This window comes from Nelumbo lutea, chromosome 6 (assembly GCF_056320005.1).
Source record: "Nelumbo lutea isolate HS-2025 chromosome 6, American lotus-T2T, whole genome shotgun sequence".
Classification (NCBI taxonomy): domain Eukaryota; kingdom Viridiplantae; phylum Streptophyta; class Magnoliopsida; order Proteales; family Nelumbonaceae; genus Nelumbo; species Nelumbo lutea.
The window spans coordinates 58359138-58380741 of record NC_142689.1 but is presented as its reverse complement, the minus strand read 5'-3'; the positions used below and the strand labels follow the sequence as shown (position 1 = coordinate 58380741).

The 21604-nt window shown below is 35.9% G+C and overlaps 1 long non-coding RNA gene across 1 annotated transcript; it reads left to right on the top strand.

Annotated features, from left to right (window-relative positions):
• The first annotated feature begins 18960 nt into the window (after positions 1-18960).
• LOC148849069 (uncharacterized) lies at positions 18961-20107 on the top strand. The gene is made up of 2 exons (XR_016101264.1): positions 18961-19508; positions 19625-20107. It is a non-coding gene; the product is annotated as an uncharacterized LOC148849069 (long non-coding RNA).
• The last annotated feature ends 1497 nt before the right edge of the window (positions 20108-21604 follow it).

Below are 21604 nucleotides of genomic sequence, written 5' to 3'. Positions count from 1 at the left end.
AGTAACACTTTGTTTCTAATGTAGGACTGGTGAAGCAAGTGCCTATAGAATTGGGTTAAGTGACCTATGGGGACGATGCTAACTAATACTAGAAATGATTACTAACACTAACATAAAATAGGTGTCTTCTTAACTAGAGAAATTAATTGAAAGGAAAACAAAATAAAAGATGCAACTGTGCTAAATGTTGAAAGGAGAATGAAGCAAATCTTAATCATGTCAAATGGGATGTGTCTTGACTAAACTAATTTTCAAAGAGTATAACACAGGGAATATGGATAATGAAAGCTTAAGAGAGGAATCATGTTAATGAACTTTGAATAAAAAGACTAACTGTAATGCTAAACTAACAACTAATTGGATAATGATAAAATTAGAATGATCTAATAAAGGACAGGTGCATTGGAAAGGATACCCAATGGAATAAACCAGTGATTGTGCATGTGATTGATAAATAAATGAGTAAAGGGAGAAAAGCATGGATTGTATGCATGAAAGGTACTACTTTAATGGTGAAATGGGTTTTGGTTAAAGCATCTTGAATGCTATTGCACCCTTAGGTACATGGATGCCAAATGATACAATGTTGGTGCTAAGTATAATGTTGAAATGTGCAAGTGTATAATGATGAAGTGTACAGGTGTTCCTAAATAGATTAAAAGCCTAAAAAATAATGCGTGGACTGATTAAACAGATGGAACTTGAAAATTGGTTATTAGCTTCAAGACAAAACAAAAGATAAAGATTGATTCATGCAACTATAAATGTTAGAAAGAAAAAAAATAAAACACGCGAGAAAAAGAGAAAATCTAAACCCAGAGATTTAACTATGCCATGTTCATTTTCGGATGGCCAATTGGCTGCTCTTACTAAACTACTTTGTAAGAGAACAAAAATTGCATAAGAAAGTAAAAAGCACTAGAAATCATCATTCATAAGATCTAGAGGGAGCGATTATTTGACAAATTAAAGAAAATAAAATGGGTGAATGAAAACCTTGGGGATGGTTAGTAACATGAAAAAGATTGCCTTACTTCTTCATCGCAACATTCAACAGTTTTCAAGCATGAACCATCGACTTCGATCGCCACCCTTGCTCCACCCACTACTTTGAATTCCTTTTGCTCCTTGAAAGGTCCCCAAGCCTTAGGATGAACTTTGGTTCATTTTGGAGGGCCAAGGACATTAGTTATGTAGCCCAAATGGTGTGGGAGCGCTGTTGTATAACTGTGAATTTTCATTGCACCATTGTTGCTTTAAGAATTCTTTATGCTTCTTCTCTTGGATGTATGCATGAATTGAGGGTTTTTCGGACAGTAATACTGATATATGTGGGGACGCTAGGGACATGAGAGATGGTAGGAAGATGCTATTAGACGTGGCTAATGGCTATGTGGAGGTATTTTCATGGGTTTCCCCTAAGGTTAGAATGTGTGTCCTTGTATGTAAGAAGAGGAGGGTATTTATAGAATTTTGGGGAGGATTCTAGAAGGGAGTGGAGGGATGAGATTTGAGATTATGGAGATCAATGGCTGAGATTTAAAGTTTTTTGGAGGGAGATTGAATGAGAGAAGGGGCTTCCATGACAACTTTGAGAGATATCCTCTAAATCAATTCAAATAATAAGTGGAATGTTTTACCAATTTGCCTAAATTGAACATTCCAACCTTAGGTGATTGGCTTGATTGATTGCAAGGTCCTTAGCTAGTTAAATTTTAAATTTTAAAATTGTTCTAGAGGCTAGGAGAAAGATCTAGTCGTGTGGATCCCAAGGTTTAAAGTTGTAGTGGAGAAGATTCTAAGCGGAGGATGTAGATTGAATCTAGCTTTAGGTCTCAAGATGGAGGGATTAACAGTGTTGGAATTAGATGATCTTGACATCATTGGACTTGTAATTTCTAGCTCTATGCATATATAGGGTTGGTTTTTTATTTCATATGGGATATGTTTCAGGATAAAAAATGTTCTCGATCGGTCAATTGAAATCGATTTCGACTTCGGGTTTTTAGACGAAATGGGTAAATGGTGCCAAATTTGCGTGATTTTGATGTTGTTGAATTTAGAATTTTGGGCTCTATGTACCCATGGTGTTCAATTTCTAAGTTGATGTGAAATGTGGGTGATCTTGGTTTAGTCAACTTTTGGTATTTTGGGTTCTATGTACCTATGGCATTCAACTGTTAACTTGATGTGACTCTTGTGAGATGTTCAAGATCAAAATTACCCTATTTGGATGATTGGAATCGATTCCGACTTTAGGTCTTAAGATGAAGGAGTAACTGGTGTCGGCTTTAGGTGATATTTGTATTGTTGGATTTGGAATTTTAGGCTTTACGTACCTAATGTGTTGGATCATAAAGTTCAAACTTTTGTAAAATTCTAAAAATACCCCTAGATTGATTGAGAGGTTAGCTAAAGCATACTTGAAGCACTATAGAAAGATTGAATGGTGCAAAATTGGGGTGTCTAAAATAAGGATATTTATGAAGATCAGGTACCTCGACTTAATATTGTGCTCCAAGCAATCTTGAGAATAGTACTAGGATATATCAAATTCAACAACAAATGATTGGACTCGCCCAACAATAGAAAACCACCAATGACAATATTTCTACATTGTTGAGGCAACAACAACAATTGCACACCTATCAACAATAATTAGAACAAAACATGATGGCACAACGGAAGAAACTTAAGGTTTTTGGAATTTAAGAGGATCGTCTTGCCCCCTTTTGAGGTTGCCATTGACCCTATTAAGGTGAAGAAGTGGATCGAAGAGATGGAGAAAGCTCTTAAGGTGTTTAAGTGCCTAAAGGAGGACGAAGTGGTGTCATTTGCTTCAAGGGCCTACAAATGATTGATGGATGATGTAATAACATGTGTATGAAGAGAATGAAAAGAATTGCACTTGGGATACATTTGTAAAGACCTTTTATGAACATTACTTCCCTAAGTGTGCTCGTTGACAAAATGAAAGGGAATTTCTTGATCTAATGCGAGGCAACCAAATCATGATTAAATATGAGGTTGAGTTCTCCAAGCTGTCTTAAATTTGCTTCTAATTTAGTATTGGAGCATGAGAGTCAGGGTCAGAAATTTGAGGAGGTGTTAAATCCCTAGATCAAACAAATAGTTATTGCATTTGAATTGAAAACCTATGTATTGAGGTGCATAGTAAAGCCATACTAGTTGATAGGGGCATCATTCAGAATTAGGATATTAACAACAACCAATAGAACAAATGGGGACAATATAGGAATTTTGATGGATGAAGGTCAAGGAAACAAGCTAAGAAGTTTGGAAACCAAAATATTGGAAATAAAAACCAACAAGGTAGGGCTCCATAGTGTCATAGGTGCCAAAAGCATCGTTTCGAAGTGAGTTGTGATGATGAATTAAAGGGACTTGTTTCACTTGTAGCCAATAGGGCCACACAAGAGCTGTTGCTCTACAAATAAAGAGAAGTCTAACATTAAAAAAATCTCATAACACTCAAAAAGCTACATATTACAAAATTGTAGTTGTAGGTCAAAAGAAGGGAGGAGTTCAAAAGTTAGAACTCAAGTTAGGGTATATGTTGTTACTTAACAAAATACATGATAACTTTGTATTTTGATGCCTTAAGGGCATCATTTTAGGGGTATTTTAGACCTTAGACTGACAAATATATACCATTTTTTCGGTTAAATTCAATGTTGTGACTTTTGAGGGTTCGTGTGCAAATTCTAAGTAAAAACCGTGAAATTTATAGAGTTGTCTGCAGATTTTGGTAAGATGGTCAGAATTCCAACTGAGAGAATGGGTGTTTCTGTGAAAAATTGAGCACAGGAGGGCGCCTTCTATCTGGTAAACCCAGAAATGCGCCCCTCCTACTGTATTACTATACTCCCCTCTCTTTAGCAAACCCTAGGGCGCCTCCCTACTCATTCTTTTCACCACTAACAAACCCTAACCGCCCCTAACTGCTAAATTTTCACCTTCCACCCCTCCCTAACATCTAATCTCAACCATCCAAACCTTAGCAACCTCTCATGCCCTTAGATCTTCAACCATCCAAACCTTAGCAACCTCTCATACCCTTAGATCTTCAACTTGCAATATCCACCCTCCATTCCAGGGTGCCCTCTCTTTAGCATTCTAACCCTAGGACACCACCTAATCCCTAATCTCCACCATTCAATCCTAGGTGCTTAAATCCCAACCCTCCATATTTATAAGTGCCCTCTCCTTGTCACTCTATCCATAGGATCCCTTTAGTTTAATCCTAGCCCAACATTCTTAAACCCTACGGGTGCCCATTTTTTGTATAAACCCACTAGCCACCCCTCTCTTTCTCTCTAATCCCAGTTTGTCCACCCTTCTCTATAAAAAGGACCCCAAGTGCCCTGGAGAAAGGGTTGGTTAGCCCAGTTCACAAGGCCAAGGCTTCTTGAGGGGTTCAAGGGTTACAGGAAGGAGGACACCCAACTCTTGTCAGGAAGGGTACTTGCAAGCAGTTCGTCCAACCTGCAACTGCCGCCACTAGAGTTGATCCACCATTTTTATTTTGTTTTAGTTTCTTTCTTTTTGTTATTCAGTTTTTTGAGCAATTTAATTTCTGCAATTTTTCATTTTGGTGTGATTTAATTTCTGTTTTTCCTTGTCTTTTGCATATCTAAATACGCCCAGTTCAAGGCTAAGGTGTCTTGAGGGGTTCGAGGGCTGAACGAAGGAGGAACGGTTTACAGTTTGTCTTCTTGGAAGCTACCACCACTGGATCCGAATTTCAACATATTTTTATTTATTTTCTTGTTAATTGCAATTTTATTTAATTTATGAAATTTATTTCTTGTCTTTTCAATTCTAAATATTTAATTACAGCTTTAATAAATTTTTTTTTCTTATTTTCTACAAATCCCAAATCTATTTTCTTTTTCTTATTTGTATAAAACAAAATAATAATTTTTAACCTTACCTCCCTAAGGATTCGACCCCTTCCTCACCACTAAACTACGTTCTTTATTTAGTTTTGAGGATTGGAAAAATATAAATTATTAAACAGGTGTCTTGGGTGTTTGATGACACATCCCGAGTGCACCAAATTTTTGGCACCGTTGCCGAGGAAGCAACGGATTGAAAATTTTTATTTCTTTATTTTGGATCTGTTTACATTATTTTTTTTTTATTTCATTAGTTATTTAATCTTTGGAAATAAAACTATCATAATTCTTCTTTGTTTTTGCAGGATGTAACAACCAAAGGTGGTGGTGACGGAATACTGCCGAACAGCACACAAAAAAAAGAAAAATATTGGGTAGCGATTCAGTTGTAGTAATCCCAACTTATTTTTTATTTTCGAATTTATCTTGGTAGATTAGTGTTTTCAAATCTTTAGTTATTTATTTTTATTTTTATTTCTTAGTAAATTCAGCTATATTTTTTTAGGATTATTTTTTTTCTTTTGTTTTGTCTTTAGATCTAATTAGTTATTTAATTGAGTAATTAATTGTTAATTAGGAAATTGTTTAAAATTTCATATTTGAGTTTAAATTTCAAAATTTGAATCCAAAATTCAAATTTTAATTTGAATCTGAATCTGAATTTGAATTTAAATTTCAAAAGGAAATTAATATTTTAATTTTTTTTTTGCATTTGCATTCCAACATTTAGGGTTTGATATGTTCTAGAGCATGCATCATATAGGATTATTTAATTGCTAAAATCATCTTGTTAGTTGTTAATGTGTTAGGGTTTTCATTTTTTTTAATTGCTCTCTTTGCTGAATTAATTTATTTTATTATTTTATTGATGAATTGCATATTAGAGATAATTGTTCATGCATTGTAATTAATTGCATTTATTTTGTTTATTGTGTTTTTCTGTTAATTCATTTAAGGGCAATCCAATTTAAATAAGATAGGGTGGGGATTTCATCATCCTTCCTTGGCCCAAAAACCATCACCCTTTCACGTGTGGTTCACCCTAAACCATAATTTAAATTTTGGATAGCACGATCCTTTAGGAGGCCCCACACATTTGGTTTCAAAGTGTACTAAATTTTAGGAAAACTTGTAATTACTTTCCATAACCGGCAGTTGGTGTTTAAAGAAAGAGGTTAACTGGCTAAAACCTAAGCGGGTTTTGTAGTTACTTAATTAGGTCCTTGCGAGAGCAAGGGGAGACTCCCACATCCCCACCTCTTACCTAGCTAGCCAAAGGAAGTGGTGTAATTCCAAGTGAACCTAAGAGGATTCTTTTTTTAGGAAACCTTAGGTCATCCCCTAGGTCGTGTGTGAAATGCTTGCATTTTTTTTTTAATTTAAAAATTCAAATTTGAATTTAAATTTCAAATTTCAAATAAAAAAAGAGAAAATCAAAAATTTTAAAATTTAAATTTTAGAATTTAAATTTTAAAATCTAAATTTGAAATTAAAATTCAAAATTTAAATTTCAAATTTCAAAAAAGAAGAAAAAGGGACTTCTGAGTCATACATTGTGAAGGAGATCTTTGAGGAGAGAAATAGTAGAACCCATACCTGAGATAGAGAGATACCACCATCACCAGCAATGCAACCAAATGGCTGAGATCAATGATGAGCAGCCCAGAAAGCTGAAGGAGTATTTCACTCCGACCTAGTATAGCCCTTCATCCTGCATACAGTTCTCAGATACCCAAGCCTTGCAGTTTAAGATTGAATCAAGAACAATCTAGATGCTCCCCTCTTTCTACAGGAACTCGAGTGAGAACCCATACAAACACAAAGATGAGTTTCTGGAGATCTGATCCACTATAAGGATCCAAAACTTTAATGGTGATGCCCTTAGATTAACTCTTTTCCCCTTCTCCTTGAAAGACAAGGCTAAGCACTGATTGGGAAATATAGCGAGACCTATTAGAACTTGGGCAGAAATGCAACAAAAATTCATTAGAAAGTTCTACACTATAGGACAAACCAACACCATGAGAAGAGCCATCATTGGATTCACCCAAACACTAGGTGAACAAATTCACAAGTCTTGGGAGAGAATGAAAGAGTTGTTAAGAAAGTGTCCACACCATGGCCTGTCCAAGCCTTCTATGAATGTTTGACTGATCAATACAGGCAAATGGTAGATGCATCCTGTGGGGGGCATTTATGAGTAAAAGTGAGGATGAAGTGTATGCTCTTTTCAAAACATTGAGTGAAAATTCCATCAACAATGCATCATTGTATTCCTATGAGAAGTTGGTGAGACCCTCAAAGAGGGTAGGGCTCTACGAAGTCAGGAACAGTATAGAGCTCGAGGCAAGAATGGACATGAATGCAATCTCTAGAAAATTAAACAGGGTAGATCTTCTAGCCCAAAAGTTTGATCAAATCTTCACCTATAACCAACAACCGAGCCCATCTACACCTTATCTTGAAGTTTGTTCCATTTGTGCCAACCCGGCCCACCAAGTTGATGATTGTCCAATGGCGGCCTAATTTCCGCCGTTTATCCAAGAACAAGTTCAGGCAGCCCAGAGTTTCTCAAGGCTTAATAATGACCCATTTTCAAATACTTACAACCATGGGTGAAGAAATCACCTTAACTTTTCTTAGAGGACACATCAACCTAACACACAGTCCCAGTAGTACCATCCATCTAACTCCATGGCACAGCAATTTCATAGGCCACAAGTGCAGAGCCAATTCCAGCAAACTTACCCAAGGAACCAATCGGTCCAACCTTATCAAGTTTACCCACAACCTCCTCAGACCAATACAGTTGATGACAAATTCATTTACCTTCTACAACTGATTCTAACTTAGTAGCAGTCCATTGCTAGACTAGAGAGCCAAATAGGACAGTTAGCCAAAGCCAATGCGAGGAGAGAAGTATGACAACTACCGAGTCAACCAGTTGCAAATCCTAAAAATCAGCCATCGGGTTTTCCTCCATAGCAGATTCAACCACCTAATAAGAACCCTCAGTTTGAAAATGCTAAGGCTATTACGACCTTAAGGAGCGGGAGGATTTTAGATGACCCGTGTGAGAAAATTAAATTTGAAAACATCAATGAAGAAGAAAATGAGCAAAAAGACCATAAGTTGGGAGGGACGAAAAAAGAAAGGAAAATTTAGAAAAAGAACCTATAGTGAACCGACCTTTAGTTCCCTTTCCAACCGCATTCATAGTCGGACCGTTGCGAAAGATGAAAGAGACTCACAATGGGGAGATCAGGGAGTTATTCAAGCAAGTCCATATTAACATCCCTCTCCTCGATGCGATACAACATGTCCTAGCCTACATCAACTTCTTGAAAGAGTTGTGCACTCAAAAGAGGGAGCCACGATCGTCCCCACAAAAAGTGATGCTCTTGGTAGATGTTAGTGCGGTTCTCCTAAACCAACTCCCCTGAAAAATGAAAGACCCTGGTGCTCCTCTAATAAGTTGTGTCATCTCTATAATCACTTTCGATCGGCCCTATTGGATATTGGGGCCAGTGTAAATTTGCTCCCCTCTATTATTTATGAAAGGTTCAAGATCGGCGAGTTAAAACCTACCCCAATAATTCTGCAACTCGTTGATCGGTCAATCAAAACTCTTCGAGGTGTTATTGAGGATGTCATTGTCAGAGTAGAGGATTGTTACTTTCTAGTGGATTTTATCATCCTAAACCAGACCTCAACCGAGGAACTAAACCATAACCCAATAATCTTAGGACATCTATTTCTAGCAACTGCCAATACAAATATCAACTGTAAATTGGGAGAAATAGACATTTCATTTGCAGAGCAAAAAGTCTGATTAAATGTATTTAGTGCCACTAAGTATCCAAACCTAGGAGAAGATGAGTTCAGGGTAGATGTAGTGGACAACCTTGTAGATGCCCTGTCTACCCTTCGGTTAGCCCAATCTGAGCCCTATCTGTGTAAAGAAGAAAGCGAGTCTGGAAGTGTAGATGTGAGAAGTGAGTGAATGTGTCTGACTGAAAACGTTAAACTTAACACTTGTTGGAGGTAAACCAACATTTTTAAAATAATGAATGGTGTTTGGTTAAAGACGTTAAACTTAGCGCTGGTTGGGAGGCAACCCAACGAAATTTTATTTTAGTTGTCTTGTTAAGTTTGTCTTTTCTTTTTGAGTAAGTTTCAGAATTCAGATGGAAAATCTTGAACCCCTATTGAATCCTTACCTTTTGATTGTTCCTTTTAGCCTAAGTCCCTTTTGCATCATTCTAGTCATGCCATTGGGGACAATGGCATTTAAGTTGAGGGGGGGTAAGGAAAGAGAAAAATTTTTAAAATTTTGAGAGAAAAATTAAAAAAAAATCAAAAAGCTAAGCCTTTAAATATGTAGAATTAAAATTTCATTAAAAAAATTAAAATTGTTTCCATTAAAAGAGATTCCTAAACAGAAAATTTTGAGAAAACTAATAAAAGAACATTGAATTTTGTAGAGATTGGTAGCAAGTGACAGGAGTTAAATTGGTCTTGTTTGAATGTTGTCGAAATCATTTAGAAATTGAAAATACTCCTAAGTTTGCCCCTGTAATGATAAGAAGAGAAAGATTGAGAAATCAAATGAAAAAAAAAATTCAAATTAATAGAGATAGTGGACTACCCCAAACAATGTTGAATTTTACACACAACAAAAAAAAAAGAGAGAGAATAAAAGGTCAATGAACACCCTAGACTTAGTAACTAGGTCTCTTCACCTAAGTTAAGTGTCGAGATTCGTGTCAAACGAGAAAGGGAATGCCAAAGACACTTACCTAACACTTAGTAGTCGGGTCTCTTCACCTAAGCCAGGTGTTGAGATTCGCATCAAATTGTGAAAGGTAGCAACAAAAATTTATGTGCATATCAAGTTCAGGGGTAGAAATCCACTATCATAAATGATAAGAAGAATACGCGCCTGATTTTAAAAATCAATCTTAGCTTATCGAGACAATCTGGAAATGGAAGGGTATATAAGATTTTTAAGCCAAGTTTTGTAATGTTCAAAGTATGATAGTTTTACCCCTTGAACCCAATACTGGTCTATACAAAGTTTGAGAATTCTGGAATCATGATACTTAGTTAATTTTGTCAGGGATGATCTTTCAATGGGAATGATCTCTTTACTCAGTGTAATTTTAAGACTGCATTGCTAAGGGACTAGCAAGGGTTAAGTTGGGGGTTGGTACAAATTTATATTTTGATGCCTTAAGGGCATCATTTTAAGAGTATTTTAGACCTTATACCAATTAATTTGTACCCTTTTTTCGGTTAAATTCAATGTTGTGACCTCTGAGGGTCCCTGTGCAAATCTTGAGTAAAAGCTGGGAAATTTACAGAGTTTTCTGTAGATTTTGGGAAGCTGGTGAGAATTCCAGCTAAGAGAGGGGGTGTTTCTATGAAAAACTGAGCATAGGAGGGCACCTCCTATGTGCTAAACCCAGAAAGGCGCCCATCCTACTATATTAGCATACTCCCCTCTCCTTAGCAAACACTAAGGCACCTCCCCACTCATTCTTTTCACCTTTAACAAACCCTAGCCACCCCTAACAGCTAAATATTCACCTTTCACTCCTCCCTTACATCTAATATCAACCATCCAAGCCTTAGCAACCTCTCATACCCTTATATCTTCGCATTGCAATCTCCACCCTCCATTCCTGGGTGCCATTTCTTTAGCATTCTAACCCTAGGGTGCCACCCAACCCCTAATCTCCACCATTCAATCCTAGGAGATTAAATCCCAGCCCTTCATACTTATAGGCACCCTCTCCTTTTCACTCTAGTCGTAAGAGCCCTCTAGTTTAATCCTAACCCTCCATTCCTAAACCCTAGAGGTGCCCATTTACTACATAAACCCACAAGTCGCCCCTCTCTTTCTCTCTAATCCCAGTTTTGTCCACCCTTCTCTATAAAAAGGACCCCAAGGGCCCTAGAGAAGGGGTTGGTTAGCCTAGCTCACAAGGCCAAGGCTTCTTGAGGGGTTCAAGGGTTACAAGAAGGAGGATGCCCAGTTCTTGTTAGGAGGGGTTCCTGTAAGTACTTCATCCAACCTACAACTGCCACCATTGGAGCTGATCCACCATTTTTATTTTGTTTTAGTTTCTTTCTTTTTGTTATTCAATTTTTCTAGCAATTTAATTTCTACAATTTTTTTATTTTGGTGTAATTTAATTTCTATTTTTCTTTGTTTTTTCCAAATCTGAATTTGCCCATTTCAAGGCAAATGTGTCCCGAGGGGTTCGATGGATAAACATAGGAGGAACGGCTTGTAGTTTGTTTTCTCGGAAAGCTACCACCATTGGATCTGAATTTTAGCATATTTTTATTTATTTTCTTGTTAATTGTAGTTTTATTTAATTTCTTGTCTTTTTCAATTCTGAATATTTAATTTTAGCTTTAATAAATTTTAGTTTCTTATTTTCTACAAATCCCAAATATGTTTTCTTTTTCTTATTTGTCCGCAACAAAATAATAATTTTTAACCTTGCTTCCCTGAGTATTGGACCCCTTCCTCACCACTAAACTACGTTCTTTATTTAGTTTTAAGGATTAAAAAATATAAATTATTAAATTGCTGTCCTGGGTGTTTGACGACGCATCTCAGGCGCACCGATACACAAGCCTCTAATGTACTAGTGTAAGGTATCCTTTCCGAATCATTTACTTATGCTTATGTGTTATTTAATTACTAATCATGTATGTGAGTCTTGTATATATAGCTAAAGTTGATTATAGGGAATTGTGGTGTTAGAGTTGTGGGATTTTGATGTAATCTTTAGCACAAATCAACTACAACCAATGTTGCCTCCTAGAGTGATATTTTGAATTCCTAGTAAACTTGAAATTCTCTTTACCAGCAATAGGACAAATGTTCTTCTTCGAGTCATCTCTACCCTATAGGCTAAATAGTTATTGAGAAGAGGTTGTAAGGCTTACTTGGCCATAGTGAGAGACACTTGGCCATAGGCGTGTTTCTAGAGGACATGCCAGTGTTACTTCCACCCTATCTCTAAGGCCCCATATAGGATGGCTATAATAGAGTTAAAGGAACTAAACGAATAGTTGTAGGAGTTTTTAGACAAAGGGTTCATAAGACCTAGTGTGTTTCCTTGCGGTGCTCCATCGTTATTTGTAAAGAAATTAAATAAAGTGATCAGAGGATTGATGATTTTTTTATTAGTTACAATGTTCCCAAATTTTCTCCAAGATTGTCCTTTGTTTTGGTTATCACCAATTAAAGATTAAACTGGAAGATGTTCCCAACAATTTTTATGGATCTAAACAATAAAGTGTTCATGCCATTCTTGGACCAATTTGTTGTAGTTTTCATAGATGTATCCTTGTGCATTTAAAGAGTAAGGAGGGGAATGAAGAGCATCTAAGAATAGTGTTGCAAGTTTTGAGAGAGAAGAAGCTCTATGCAAAACTAAAAATGTGTAAACTTTGGCTTAGTAGTGTAGCATTCTTGGGTTATGTATTATCTAAGAATGGATTATCACTGATCCAAAAAAGTAGTAGTGGTGGATTGGAATAGACCAACTAATGTTACCAAAATTTGTAGTTTTTTGGGTTTGGCAGGGTATTATAGGAGATTTTTTTAGGGGTTTTTCCCATATAGCCATGCCTTTGACTCAATTGACTCAAAAAGGTTTAACTTTGAATGGTTAGATGAATGTGAGTAGAGTTTTCAAGAGTTAAGAAGCCGTTAGTATTAATTCCAATTCTCACTATTCCTTTTGGAAGTGGAGGTTTTACCATCATGCTTTTAAGAATGGTTTAGAGTTTGTTCTCATGCAACATGGTAAAGTGGAGGCCTATGTTTCAAGGTAATCAAAACCATATTAACAAAATTACCCCACACATGACCTAGAGTTGGTAGCTGTAGTATTTGCCCTTAAGATATGGGAATACTACTTGTATGGGCAGCGATGTAAAATATTTACTGATCATAAAAGCCTTAAAAATACCTTTTCACTAAAAAAGGAATTGAATATGAGATAGAGGTGGAAGTTGGAGTTGCTAAAAGACTATGATTTGGTTATCAAGTACCATCCAGGGAAGGCCAATGTGATAGAAAATGCTTTGAGAAAGAAATCCACTAGTAACTGGACCGGAAAAACCGGGAACCAGTTATTTGACTGGTTCCGTTTTTCTCTAAAACCATTTTTTTCCTCAAAATCGTTGATGTTGGTTAACAAACCACTGAACCGGCTAATCGTTTGGATCAAACGATCGGACCATTCAAATCAGTAACTGGACCCTTGACCAATTCGGTCACCGATTCGTTTTTAAAAAACGATGATTTTAACCACCACTTAAAGGTATATCTTAGAGGATTTGAAAAGGCTTAGAATTGGTATATCTTGAAAGAACATAATTGGTAAAATTTGAGGGTTCAGCGTACATTGAGGTAAAGAATTAGGGATGCTCAAGGTAATGACCCCCAATTGATTAAGTGGGTTAAGTAGTAGAAGGTAAAGATACAGAGTTTCGTGTGCATGAGGATGGAACATTATTGTGCAGTTTTTAAGATATCCCCAACTAAAGGAGGGACGAGATTTGGGATTTGAGGTAAATTGAACCCTAGATATGTGAGTGCATTTGAGATTTTGGAGAGAATTGCTGAAGTGGCATACAAACTTGTCTTACCTCAATCAATTGCAGGAGTGGATAACATAGTTATATTTCAACGTTGAGAAAGTATATGGAAAACCCCATCCATTTAATAAATCAACCCTCTTTACACTTTAGAGAGAACTAAACTTCTTTTAAGGGAGGAAGGATGTAAATACAAAAGACAATATTATTTACATAATTGGGGTCTGTGGGATTATCCTGCAATTTTCTATCTTAAAGAGACTTTTAAGCAAAATAGAAAAAATATATATATAAAAACAAAACTTAGATGTTTAGTCTTGAACGTGGGAGCCTTTTTTTTTTTTCTTTCTTTCTTCTTTTAAATGTAAGAAACTACTTTCTCTTTTCTATTAGACGAAGGAAGAAGCCAGATCTTGAAGAATCAAAGAAGGGTTGGTTCCGATTAAGTTCTCTATTACCAAAAATCTTGGTAAGTTATTTCTTCTTTAAATCATTGAGTTTTGCTTTCTGGTCATTGGAAGTTGACATCAACCTAGAAAATTTGAAAAGAATGGCAATTAGCTAAATTTTGATTGCTAAAAAGGGGATGTTTGAAGGTATGTAGAAGTGGTTGATATTTAAAAGACAAATTCATAAGCTCTGCTATTGAAAAATGAGTTATAAATGTTTAAAGTTAATCTCATGAGCATGAGTTAAAACCGTAAATTGGAGAAACTTAGAAACCTAAGGCTATGTTTAGTTTAAAGGAAAAAGTAGGGAAAGAGAAAGGTAGTGAAACCTTTACAAACCTTGTATGGTTTCCCTATCTTCCCTTTCCTTTTCCTACATTTTCCTTCAAACCAAACACAATCTAAAATGATAAACTATTTTAAATTTAATGGGATTTTCATAATGAGCTAAAGGCATGTGCATTGTGCATATAACATCAACAACTACGAATTAGCTGTAATAATTATTTGTTATTTATCTATTTATGGATTATATGCTTTCAAGACAGATCTTGACTTGGTATATATTGGGTATACTTGGGATTAAGTGTACTAGGTAAGCAACCTTTCATTTCTTTGGTAAGCAACCTTTAATAGAATCAAGCATGAGAAAATATTTGACCTTATGAAACTATAGATTATAAGCAAAAATTTTTAGATAATTGTAGTTTGGAATTATGTTGATTATGCTGTTAACTATTTGAAATGTTTTATTTGATACTCCGTCTTTTTTAAATTGATTTTTTTGAATATTTGGTCTTCAAGTTGGATATGTTTTAATTATTATTGTTAATATTCTATTGAGACCCATGTTTTGATTATTATTGTTAATATTTGGTCTTCAAGTTGGATATATTTTGATCAATTTGTATTCCAAGATTAAGTGACTATGCTTTAAACCTTGCCATTGAGATGAATACGATGACAACATAATATTAGAAGGGCTAGAATCCAAATTATGGATGGCCGAACTAGGTTTAATGGCTGGCCAAATTTCAAAAATTTTTCTAACCCCACCTAGGAACTGATTTCCTATAAATTTTGAAATCTAAAATTTCTATATCGATCTTGCACTAAGCCTAACCAGATTTGAAACCAAAATAAAAACTAATTATACCTGATACAGAGTCCACATGTCATAGCTCCCAGAGTGATAGTTCACACTCAAAATCAGTCCCAAAAACCAGCATCCAACTAAATGTGGCACAGTGAATGAGAAGCCAATTTAGTAACACTGATTTATGCAAAATTGCTATCCAACTACCTTGGATCGACTATGATTTTCTAGTCTGATTTCCCCAATGTTATTTTTACAAAACAACATAGTGGAAAAACTAATAAAATTCAGTTATTTCAATGCCAAGGTTGAATTGGGGTTTCTGGGAGAGAAGAGAGAAGAGGGGAGAGTAAGAGAGGAGGTATACTAGTTGTTCGCCCTCTCCCTCTTAATCCCCTTTTATGGAGCAATCTCCTAATCTAATTAGGAAACTATCCAATTTTGATTTGGGTTTGGATTCTTTTAATAGATAAGAATTGTCCTCTTAAGAGGATAGGTGCTCCATACCCAAAACCATACCCAGTTTTGACCCAAATCACATGATAACTTAAATTGCCATGTGACAACTTAACTAATCTCATTAGCAATGGGCCTTTGGCCCATTTTCTTTAATGGTTTACATCCCTAGGTGTTGCATAGCCACTTTGGGCCTAATATTATATGGTATGGGACCCCACAAAGATCTCACACAAGTCCATGAGGATTCGACCCCACCTCTTAGACGAATTCATTGCTTAGGGTAGTAAACCCCTGAGCTAATCAACATGGATTCAGTTTGGGCCCAACATCTACACCTAAATGATCATTGGATTTAAACATCCTATAAAGACCCAAGGTTAATGGACTTATGTGAAATAAAACCCATTAGGTAATCAGCCCTATAATGGTCTCTCACACTTAACTTCTCCACTCATAATCATTAGAACACTATCCACAGGAAATGGCATTTCCCTTGACTGCAAGATACAGTGTTACATTCTCTACTCGGATGGATTCCAAGATTAAAACATTTTGTAAACATTTTTTCATAAAATAGTAATATAATAATATACAAATATATTTTGTAAAACCAAATTTCAAACATATAGATGAAATCCACTACCGACAGTTTAGATTTCCATTAGAGAGAGTACAAAACCTGATATTCACTTTGTTTGACAAACGGGTCAATCCTATCACTATGATCACCTACCTAAGTAATTTTCCAAATTGCCCCAACATGCCAAGATATTTTGACCCATGATGGATCTCACTAATTAGCACATCAAAGGCAGTCTGGTCCACGACTTAGTATAATATCATAATCAAGTCTGGGGTTACGTGTAACTTTCTAGTTTTGCCCATTTTTTTGGTCTAAGGCTTAACTGAAAATTGGTTTGATTTCAGTGTTTCTTTTAAACACCCACAGCCTGTGCTTAGGGTCTAATCCTAGTAGGTAAGACAAACTGCTCCAATTATTTGGTAGTGCATCAGTGTGAACCTTGTCAGGATAAACTTCCCAGGTCTATCCAATAACTGAAGACAATCTAAACTAACACAAATCTCATAAGTATCCAATTTAAAGGATAATTCACAAAAAACATATCATTATTAACATAAAACAATAATGTACTTTATTCATTTACAAATAAATGTTTATATGCATCAATCTAATTGGAACTAAGGGCATACATTTTTTAACACATAAGTTAATCTGTTCTAGGCCCTCACCATAAGACATATATTTGACTCGAGACATTGCCACTAGGGTTAGAGTGCTCATAGTTTACTTTTTGAATATGTTATGTGAAATCGGTTATGCATTTCATGTTATATGTGTCTAACCATTTTCTTCTAGTAGGTTTCGTTTTTAGTTATGTAAATATTTAAGTTATTAGTTCCAATTGAATGTATATTTGAGCCTATATGTGTTTTCCTATAAAGGATTTGCTATTGGCTATCAAATTATTATAATGAGATGGATTATCAATTAATGAGTAGTGTACTCACTTATTTCCTTTCTAAATTTTCAGATACCAAGGAAAAAAACTTTTTGTAGATTTTCTTGGATGTGGGAAGAGAATAGAGAATTCGTTCATCTAGCGAATTGATCTTGGAATAAGGATTAAGCCCCATTAGTTAATTGTTTATTAATTTACTTTTCTTTGTTTCTGTTTTAAAGGAACCATTCTCTAAAATTATTATTGGTTGGATAGAAATTTTGATTCCACTTTATTAACTTGAGGTTTTTGTTAGTATTTTTTATTCCACTTTATTTTGAGGTATGAAAGATTACTCTACAATCTCCATCTTTAATTTTAAATAGGATAGCCTTGACCTAACATGCTCATCCAAGGGCTATATTTATCTTAGCGGGTTGATTCGTTCAACCGAGATGGTCGAACTGGTGACCCGTCAGTCCTCGCCCAAATAAAACATGGGTTAGTCTCCAATTTGGTTTTTAAGATACTGATCATAAGCCTAATAAAGCTTATTATCCCAATTTCCTCCACCCAATGAAATATGTGCAACTTTATTAGCTACAAGATATTGACATTAGCAAAAAGATTTCCAATAATCTAGTGTGCCCCAATCGATCAAGTCACTAATATAAGCAGGTTTACTAGGTTCAAACCACAGTTTACAATCATGAAACTATCAAACGAGAGAATCTAAGGATCACCCCAAATGGAGATACCTTTTCCTACATTAACAGAAGTTTGGATTGGCTCCTCATAAAGGGCACCCCACACCGCCCAATTCATAAATCCACCTGTGAATTGGGAACATATCCCCATGTAACGTGGGTAAAGGTTTCTCCAGATGGGATGATCCCTTGGATTCCTATATTATGCGATTTTAAGATTGTGGGCCTGTGGTTAACCCTAGACGTTCCCAATGCATAGGTAGATTGGGCCATGGGGCACGCTCTATGAGGAGCCTGTGCGTTCACTACTAACTAACCAGGAGAATAGATTTGTCAATTAGACTACTTTTCCATGCCCATTAACCATTATTACTGAAATTATCTCTAAGAAAATATTTGACTCGAATCTGTAAACTATTTTCTTTTGACATGAGCCTTCAAGCTAATTTTGATAAGAAGGCCAGATTGAAAAGGTAAAGCTCATGGAATCCTAGGCTCCCAACAAGTTTATTTGACTTGGGACCAATTCAATTAAAAAACCTTATTATGGCCACTTGAGCATCTATCCCATCAAAACATCCTCTCAAGAGAAGAGATATTGTCATAAATAGTCTTTGGAATAAGGAAGAATGACATTAATAATTGATATTTTATATTGTAGGATAATATAATGCAATGCAATAGGCTTTTGGTCATTGGTCGGAACCTAATCCAAGGAAATTACAGAAAAAAAAAACACAAATTTGAAAAAAAAAGAAACAAATTTATAAAATAGGGTTAGAAATAATCGGATCAGATTTTGATTTGAATCTAAATTCGATTTGATAAGAGCTAGATTCAGATACCCCCTTTACTCTAATAAATCGGATTGAATTAGATTGAAGAAGTCGATTTGTTTAGTTAATGAATCCAATTCTAATATACCCTGATCTGAGCCTCCACAACCTGACTCAATCCACTATTTATGAAATATTATATATTATATATTATTTATATAAGAGTAAATTTCTTAAACTACCCTTAGTTAATTGACTATGTGTATCCTTACTGTTTGAAAACTGATAGATGCTACTTCTGACTATTGTCTAAACACTAGCAGGGTGTTAAACATGGACGGAAAAATGAAAAATAACTGTTTTACCTTTAAACTCAACCTAAAGGAGGCACCCGAGAAATGATGGCAGTGGAGATCTGAGAGAAAAAAAAATGATCATGTTGTATTGTTTCTGATCTCAACCCAAATCTGAGATAAACCCGATGAGAGTCATCGGAGAGATTGACTGTAGTAGAGATCTGAGAGAAAAAGTTACTTGTTTCTGATCTGAAACCTAGATTAGAAACGATCATCTTGTTTAGATTTCAAATGCACGTTGTCCGGTGAGGGAGGTTCACGGTGATGGTAGGGGAGAAAAAACAGGGGAGGTGCAGTTGAAGAAGGGGAGAGAGAGAGAGAGAGAGAGTTATTATGTTGTCTTTTCCCTCTTATTTGCATTATGAGTGAAAGGGCAAGGGGGGAGCTTGTTCGTGAAGATGCCATTGCAGAGAATGAGTGAAAGGGCGAAAGAGGGGGAGGGAGAGTAAAGAGAGAGAGAGAGAGAGATTGGGGGAGCAAGCAAAAAAATGCCACTGCCGCTTTAAGTTGCAGCAGTGATGGCATTGACACGAAGAGAGATAGTGGCCAGATAAAGAAGATAGAGAGAGAGAGAAAGTCCCCAGCTCGGTCCTCTTTCTTACGAAAATACCGATCATTACTGGGTCACCGTGTCATTGTGATTAGCTATACCAACAAGAAGGTTTTATTTTGAAAATTTCTCCAAAGCTTTCTTGAAATTTATGTTTCACGATTTCTTGGCTATCAGCCCTTGAATCTAGTTTCATGATTTCTTGAAATTTTTGTTGGGCTTTGTAGAGAGAGAGGTAGACAACCCAGATGCTCAGATTGATTTGAGAAGGGTGGACGCCGGCCCTTGAATCTTGTTTTGACTATTGTTGATCACCTTTGAATGCTCCGCGCAAAGAAAATTTTCAGGACAAGCAAACTTCTCCAGAGCAATGGCAGCTTTTGTGAACACATCTGGGTTCCTGTTGCTAAGTTGGGAGACTAAAGGACCAATTACTCGAATCTCTCTTGCAAGGAAGGTGCGAACCAACGACACAATTGATTTTATGGCAGGAATTAGCAAAGAGGGGCTACTTACCTCTCGAATCTCCCCTGGGAAGCTGATCAACAACCGCCTTTGCCGAGGATAATTGGTCTTGAAGGCTGCCCATCTAAGGGTTGTTTCTTGTACTAGTTTTTTGGTTTCCTTTTTTTTATTAAATCTGGTTCTTAGGGTTGTTCATAAGAATCCGATCAAACCGACCAATCCGGACCGACCCAATCCGAGTTGGCTAGGTTTTCATCAGCATCGGTCGGTTTTGGGTTATACAAATTCATAAACCGATGGTTCGGGTTGGTTTCGGTTTTTTTGTGTGAAAACTAAAACCGATCCGAACCGAACCGACTTAATTCCTACTTAACTATTTAAATATAATCTATTTAAATATATATTTCGATTTTAAACTAAATCAATCTAATCTATTTAAATATATATTTTGATTTTAATTTAAATATATTTTATATTTAAAACTGTTAAATAAAGATATTTCAATTTTACATAAAAACCGAAATATTTGACAACCCAAACTTGCACCACACAGGCACATGGGCCATGGGGGGCATGGATGAACTTAGAGCCGAAACCGACCCAAACCGACCCAACCCGATTCAAATTGACCATGTCGGTTTTGCTTAACATTGGGTCAGTTTCGGTTTCCATCTCAAGTAACCCGACCAGGTCAGGTCGGTTGGAAAAACCTTAGTAAACCGACCCAATCCGACCCATGAATAGCCCTACTGGTTCTATTTTCTGGTTTTTTTTATTAAATCTGGTTATGTTTTCTGGTTTGCTGGAGGATAATTGCTCTTCCAAGCGATTACACCTACACAACCCTAGGTAAGAGAGAAAAAAATAGAGGTAAGAGAGAAGAGACCAAAGGTTTGATGAAGGTGCTACCAGTCAGAGGAAGGGGACGAGGGAGGGGGGTAATATTGGGTTTTTAAAGAATTTTAAAGGTCATGTAGTCTCACATGTATGTGGGTTTTGACGGAATACTAACGGATGTTAACAATAAGGGTAGAGTAAGTCAATTTTAGTCAATTTTCAAACAGTAAGGACACACCTAGTCAATTAACTAAAACATAAGGATATTTTAAGAAATTTGCCCTTTATATAATTATATTATATAAATTAATTATATTAATCATCAAGTTTTTTATTACAATTCAAATTAAATCAGATTTGAATATTCGATAAGATATTGGATTTCGAATTCGAATTCGAATCCAAATCCAAATTATACTCTAAAAATCTAATAAATTCTTATTGGATTTGGATCAATCAGATTTCTTATCAAATTGGATCAGATATACCCATTACCGAATCCCCTGTACTTTGGGCCTAGTGCCACTTTGGTCCCCAAACTTTAAAATGTGACAATTCAATACTCGAACATTCAAAACATGGCAATCCAATACCTGCTATTAACTAACCGTTAACCAGCCGCTAAGTGGCATTTGAAAAAAACACAAATGCCCTTCGAGTGCCATCTAATTTTATTTATTAACCATCCAAACATTGACAAAAAAATTAACAAACTCAAATCCTTGCCTCTTCTATTCAAGAAAGTTGGAGTCACCAAAATAACCACTCAAACATGATTCCAATACCTGCTATTAACTAACCGTTAACCAGTCGCTAAGTGGCATTTGAAAAAAACACAAATGCCCTTCGAGTGCCATCTAATTTTATTTATTAACCATCCAAACATTGACAAAAAAATTAACAAA